This window comes from Camarhynchus parvulus, chromosome 5, assembly GCF_901933205.1.
Source record: "Camarhynchus parvulus chromosome 5, STF_HiC, whole genome shotgun sequence".
Classification (NCBI taxonomy): Eukaryota; Metazoa; Chordata; class Aves; order Passeriformes; family Thraupidae; genus Camarhynchus; species Camarhynchus parvulus.
The window spans coordinates 58,495,332-58,502,515 of NC_044575.1; positions in this window are offsets into that span (position 1 = coordinate 58,495,332).

Here is a 7,184-nt window from a genome sequence, read left to right on the forward strand (position 1 = left end):
AAACTCGAATTTTAAAATGTTTTCTAAGATCAGTTAAAATAACGTAAGGTTTTAGCACAACAGCTGAGACTGAAGATTTTCAAATTCATTTTTTGCACAGCCTGTCATGGTTTTCTTTTTCCATCCCTCTTCATACTGGCACAGGGTGCCCAGGGAAGCTGTGGCTGCCCCATGGTCCTTGGAAATGCCCAAGGCCAGGTTGGACAGGGCTTGGAGCAACCTGGGATAGTGGAAGGTGTCCCTGCCATGGCAGAGGGTGGGAAATGGATGAACTTTAAGGTTCCTTCCCACCCAAACCACTCTGTGATTATTACTGAAAATACATCAGTATTAATGAAAATACATCAGCATTACTGAAAATACATCAGTTAGACTTGATCTTGAAGATCTTTTACAACCTTAACAATTCTTTGGTTCTATAAAAGGCAAATGACTTTCAATTCAAAACACATTTTAAACCTTGAAATCTATGGATTGAAGATTGAGTGAGATTTCACTAAAAACCATTAATTTTTACCATAAGAAGTGTTTTATGAGAGTATTTTAGCAATGGCTGTAGGTAATTTTCGAGAAAACAAAAAGAAGAGGGTTGTGGTGTCAACCAGGGATGAGAAATACAAACAGAAAATCCTGAAGACCTGACAACTTCAATATTTCTGTCATCCACAATTATCTATCAATTCACTATTTTAGTGGACAGCAAGTAATATTTAACATAAATAATAATTTTTTGCACTGACATAATGCAGGAAGCATTCTAATTTTTCTGCATTCTTTGGGAAGAAATTATTGTATCAGAGACTGGGATTTATTTTTAGCTAGTAAAGCCTGTTTGGGTGTATTGTGGAAAAAAATGGGGTTGCAGTGGTAAGGAAAACATCCTGATGAAAAATCACTGGGCTTGGTGAACTGAAATGTTTTCTTTCTCCTAGACCAGGTTGTTCTGAGGGTGACTTGAGCACCTTGAGTGTGGTGCTGGGAGGTTTTCCAGGTAATTCTTGTCATCCACATCCAAAATCCATGTTTGGCCTGCCTGTCCAGAGCCCTTTCTACAGACCTGATGTTGGAAATGGGCAAGGAAAACTTCCATGGGATCTGGAGAGGCATCCACTGCTGCAAACAACACCCTACAGAGCATCCAAAGTCCTTTTGGCTCCCAGTGGAGGGAGGAAAACAGCCAAAATAAACTTTCAGGGGAGTTTTCTGGGAGCTGGATGTTTGCAATCCCACAGTTCTTCTGAACAAACACACCAAAGGTCAGTTTAAAAGGAGACTCCTGGATTTAGGGGTGGTTTCATGGAAATCACTGGGGATATTGGGCACCATGCTGCAGGGCCCTGATTTCCATGTGTTTTCTCTCTCTGCATAGCAGTTTTTGCAGTGCAACATTTGTGGGTTTCATCAGACCCAATGTCCCCAGCCTTGGGGTCACAGTCTGCATCTCAGGGCAGGTTAGAGCTGGCAGAGCTGTTTCCAGCAGCAGATTTGAAAACTTGCATCAGAGCTATGTGACTGTGGGTAGAATCAGAATTCCAGAATCAGAATTAAGGTTGGAACAGACTTCCAAGGCCATTGAGTTCAACCATTCCCCCAGCACTGCCAAGGCCACCACTGACCCATGTCCCCAAGTGCCGCATCCACATGGTTTTTCAATCCCTCCAGGGATGGGGGCTCCACCCCTGCCCTGAGCAGCTGTGCCAGTGCCTGAGAACTCTTTCTGTGAATAATTTTTTTCTAATATCAAATTTAAACCCCCTGGTACAACCTGAGGCTGTTCCCTCTGCTCCTGTCCCTGTTCCCTGGAGCAGAGCCCGACCCCCCCGGCTGTGCCCTCCTGGCAGGAGCTGTGCAGAGCCACAAGGGCCCCCTGAGCCTCCTTTGCTCCAAGCTGATCCCCCCCAGCTCCCTCAGCTGCTCCTCTCAGGACTTGCTCCCTGATGATTTTAGGTCCACGGCCCTAAAACAAACCCCAAACGGGCTCTTGGGACCACAGCAGTGAATATTCCAGCTGATCATCTCCCATGAGGCTGCTGTTACATTTCTATCATCAAAGATGGGTTTTGCTCTATTACACAGCTCCAGGCAGAGCTACAAATACATCCTCCATCACCTGGAGCCTTCCAGGGAGCTGTGCTGAGCTGGCCAGGAACGGGGTGCACTCATCCAGCAACAGCAGGACAGGCAGAAGCATAAATCTTAATTCGAGTGGAAATGAAATGCCAGACCAAGAAACAGAAAATGTGGAATGGATTTTCAATTGAAAACAGGTAAATCTCTACTACCTGGTTTTCATTTTTCATTTGTTTGATTGTTTCTTTTAATTTTTTAAAATTATTTTTTGCTAAATAATTCAATAGAATTTCACTGAAGTCTTCAGAAATGTTTGTTTGTCCTGAATTTGCCACCTTTCTGCTGGAAAACCAGGAACTTGGAAACTGTGCCAAGGAATCTGCTTGATAGTTGTTTTTTCTTTGGCTGTGCTGGGAATCCCAGTGATTGAGTTTGATGTTTGGACTTGGTGATCTTAGAGGTCTTTTCCAAGCCAAATGATTCTGTGGCATGGGAGTCAGGATGGATCCATCACTTTTGGATTCTCAGGGTGGAGTTGGGCAAGGGAGAACCTGTATTTGGACAAGATTTCCCTTCTCAGAGGTCCTCTGGCTATGAGATGCACCTCAGCTTCCTTCCAAAATACAAAACTGTGCTGGTCATGGAGTGACCTGGTGGTCCTGGCTGGATAATCCAGGGAGGAGATTAATCCAGGAGATAATCCAGGGCTGTGAGAGCTGCCTGTGAGGAAATTGGGTGCCTCAAGGAGCTCTTTGACAGAGAACAGCAGATCTGGCTTCTCCCTCTGCCTGCTTGCTGCATTGAACGTGCTCAGCTGAATGCTGCCAAACAAATTTAATAGTAAATAATTTACTTCAAGGCAGGCAAAACACAAATACCAACCCAGGCTGTGAAAAGAGCCACTTGATCCTGACTCAATTGGACACAAATGGCAGGGAAAATTTGCAAGAATAGTTTCAAGCCATGTGTTGCCAGGGAACAGCCTGGTCTCCAAATCATATTATCAATATCTTGGGGTAATAACAGTGAGGAGCAATTGAGGGGAGCCATGCAGGGACACGGCTGCTGTTCCCATTTGCTGGGCTCTGAGTCCAAAGCCACCCTTGGTGATGGAATGGGATGGCATGGAGGGACCTAAAGACCATCCTGGCTGATGTCAGGCACCTTCTGTTGGGAATAGGTCCATGAGAGCCAGGAGACTTTTGTCACATGTCTGGTTTCACATTCACAAATATGAATTCACCTGCTGCAGCCTACCCAGCCCAATCCTTCTGATGTTTTCCAGATTTTGGGGAGGAAACACCCATTGGCAAGAGACCCTGTGTCCTTGCTCTGTGAGGGCAGGGAGGGAAACCTGGGGCAGGGCAAAACTGCTGCCTCCACCTCCAGCCTCATCCCTAAAATGTGAGACCCCCACCAAGCAGGCTAAAGTGCAGATCCCACCTGCAGAAAACCCCTCAGGCCCTGGGAATCCTCTGCCCTCATGGAGCAACAAATCCTCCTGTAACAAATTAGCATTTTAGGAGCCTGTAATCAATTTTGCTCGTTATTCTGGGTAATAGAATTAAACTGCTCGTGATTCACTCTTTCGACTGAATCACTGTGATTCCAGGGGCTGATAAATCTCAGGCTGTTTCCAGAGCAGAGGAAGGATGTCTGTAGGCTGGGATGTTGCCATCTGTGGCCTCTGTGGGCTCAGCTGTTATTCCAGGACCACGTTGGGGCCACGTCCTGGCTTGCTGTTAACAGCAGCATTGATCTGCTTTGCTCCTTTGCTGCTTGAGCTGTTGCTGAGGTGCTGGGTTGGCACAGATGGATTCAGAGAGTGGAATTCATCATCTCTAACTTTAAGCTCTGAGCCCAGTCCTGAATGATCCCATTTTGTAGCCAACAGAGGAAAAGCAGGTGTCTTCAGTGCATGATTCCTGTTTATTCTGACAGCTTTTTAGCAGCTGCTGGTGCAGAGATTCCCTTTGAAACTCCTTTTTGATGGATTCACCTGCCCCAGCGAGGACTGCCCAGGGTATTTCATCCTTAGCCTTGGCATGGAGAAGTTTCTTTTGGGGACTGCACTCTTCCAGCCCTGAGAAGCACATTTCATTACACACAGGGAATGATGCTCCAGCCCTTCCCAGCTGGGTCCCACCAAAGCCACGAGGAAGCTCAACAGACTAAAACAGGCCAAGGAGTGGAGCCTGAACACAGACCTGCTCCATCCTCTCCCTTTTTGATATTCTCCACACTTTCAAAGACAAGAGAAGCCTCTGAAGGGCTTTCCCATGGACCTTGGCTCCCAGCAGCATCCCCTGGCTCTCTCAGGGACCCCCAGCACCCTTCAGTGGCTGCACAGGCCTTTCACCTCCTCTAAACCTTATTCTACACTTGAAAATAATTCAAGTTACAATATCAGGATTTTTTTGCACTCCTTGTTTTGTTGATCTTTAAGAAATTCTTCTCTTTAACTGTGAAAACGCCCTCCAAGCTCTAAGCAAGCAGAGGAGGGAAAACCAGGGCACATTCCCTCTAGGGAAGGGTCTGGAGCACAAGTCCTGTGAGGAGCAGCTGAGGGAGCTGGGAAGGGGCTCAGCCTGGAGCAAAGGAGGCTCAGGGGCCCTTCTGGCTCTGCACAGCTCCTGCCAGGAGGGGACAGACAGGAGGATTCAGGCTCTGCTCCCGGGAACAGGGACAGGACAAGGAGAAATGGCCTCAGGTTGTGCCAGGGGAGGTTTAGATTGGATTTTGGGGAAAAATTCTTCACTGAAAGGGTGGCCAGGCACTGGAATAGGCTTCCAATGGAAGTGGTGGAGTCTCCATCCCTTGAAGTGGTCAAAAGCCTTGTGGATGTGGCACTTGGGGACATGGGTGAGTGGTGGCCTTGCCAGTGCTGAGTTAATGGTTGGACTTGATGGTCTTAGAGGTCATTTCCAACCTTAAATATTCATTGATTCCTCTGGTTTATAGTCTGTATTTCACCTTTTTTGGTATGTATTCAGAAATAGCAAAGAAAAACTTATTTGAGGAGGCTTAATGAGAACATGGGGTGTAAATAACAGGGATCTACCAATAAAATCTCATCATAACATACTTCAAACCCCCAAAAGTCTTAATGCTTCCTCTTACCCAGCTGATGTAGGTTGTGTTTCAAAGGGAGAGGACTCCATTGTGGCTGGAAATTGGGCTGTGTCCTTCCACATCCTGGCACAAATCCCAGCTACCTGAACCTGCTAATTCCATGTTGGCAAAGGCCATTAACAGAACTGCTGGCATCAGCTCCTGTGTGTGCAACCCCTGCTCAAACACCCTCAGAAAATGTGGTTTTCTGCACAGCCAGGCAGTGATCACGCTGGTAAATGAGCTGGAAACTGCCCTTCTTGCCCCATAAATAGCAGCAGAATTACAACCAGCTCCCACAGCAGCTCAGCTCAGTCTGTTACAGAGTCGGGGTTGACTCCAGAGGGAGCTTATCTTCTTTTCCAAGGAAACAAAGAGAGCAGAGACTAGGGAGGGCCCAGATGCTTAGATGGCCTTTGCTAACCCCTTTTCTGTATGGCTGGTTAGGTCTCAGCGGTTTGAAGCTCCTCAGGAACATTTCCCAGCCCTCTGAACCGAGCCTGCTCGGCCGGGATCCGAAGGGAAGCGCGATCCCTCTGCCAAGGCCCACGGATGTGTTTAGTGAGGGAACTTGTCTGGTTCAAAGCGAGGATTTTGAACGTCCTCAGAGGATTGGGAAATGAGCTGGGTGTCTGGGGAGGAGCAGAGATGCAGTTCAGGGCTCCAAACCCTTCTGGTGCAGCAGTTCCTGTTCCTGAGCAGAGCCTGGGGCAATAAAACCGAGTAAAGCCTGGCTGGCTGCAGGGCCTGGATTTCACCTGAGTCATCCTGGCTCTTCTGCTAAAACCTGTGACCAGAAACCAAATGATAAATGTGGAGCATGTTACAGCTGCTGGGGTATTTATTTTATTTTTTTTTCCTTTTTCTCTTGCATGGCTTAGTTAAATGCAGCTCTTGTGTCAGGAGGAGGAGGAAAGCCAGTGAGTCACACCCCACCCTCTGACAGCTCCTTCCCCTCCTTATCTTCCCAGCAATTCACCATTTCCTAGGCACAAGAGGGGGACAATTTGTCCCTGTTGCCTTAAGGACCGGTAGCGTGAAGAGAAGGGTTTGTGGCTCCTTTAGATCCTGGCCATTTATTTGATTGCAATCCAGAAAATATGAGTCCCCCTGCTCGTGCTTGGGTGATGGAGCATTCACCCTATGCTCAGCTGAGCCTTTAGACTCAGTTTCCAGCTCATAAATCCCAGAATAGCTCCAGCTGGAGGGGACCTGTGTTCCAAAAATCTGCCCCAGCATTTATTTGTTCACCAACTCTTGAACCCAAGCTGTGCTCTGCCTGCTGGGTTTGCCCCAGAAGTGCCCAGGAGGATGCAGGATGCTCAAACCACCTTTTGGGGTGGCACACCAATAAGTTCCCCACAGAAACTTCAAAATATTTGGTCTTGGTCGTGAGAGTTAGCACATTTCCAGAATCCTGGGTGGGAATATGGAAACAGTGGGACACGCCAGCCCTGCAACAGGAAGGTGTCTGCAGAGACCAGGGGTTTGGAGGGATGGAAGCCCAGCTGGGACGAGGGGGTGGGAATGGTCACCAAGGAGGGTCAGTCCGTGCCTGGGATCATTTGGGTGACTGCATCCCAACCCCAGCCTGGGGATAGCCGGTATCCCCCATAACCCCGGGTATCTCCATCCCCGGGGATCCCCTCGAAACCTCGGTACCCCCGGCCCACGCCTCAGCCCAGGGACCCCCCGCACCCTCAGCCCCGAGATCCCCCCGGATTCCCCCGCACCCCCAGCCCGGCTCCCAGCCCGGCTCCCAGCCCTGGGATCCCCTCGGATCCCCTCAGATCCCCCCAGCCCGGGGTCGCCTCGGATCTCCGCTATCCCCACCCAGTCCCCATCCCGGGGGATCTCCCCTGTGCGGTACCCGCACCCCGGGCACCCCTTCCCCTCCCGCCAGCGCGGCGGCCTCACGGCAGCGGCGGCGGCCAATGGGGGCGGCGCGGGCGGGATAAAAGCGGCGGCGGCGGGGCCGGGACGGGCAGGGCCGGCCCGGGGGC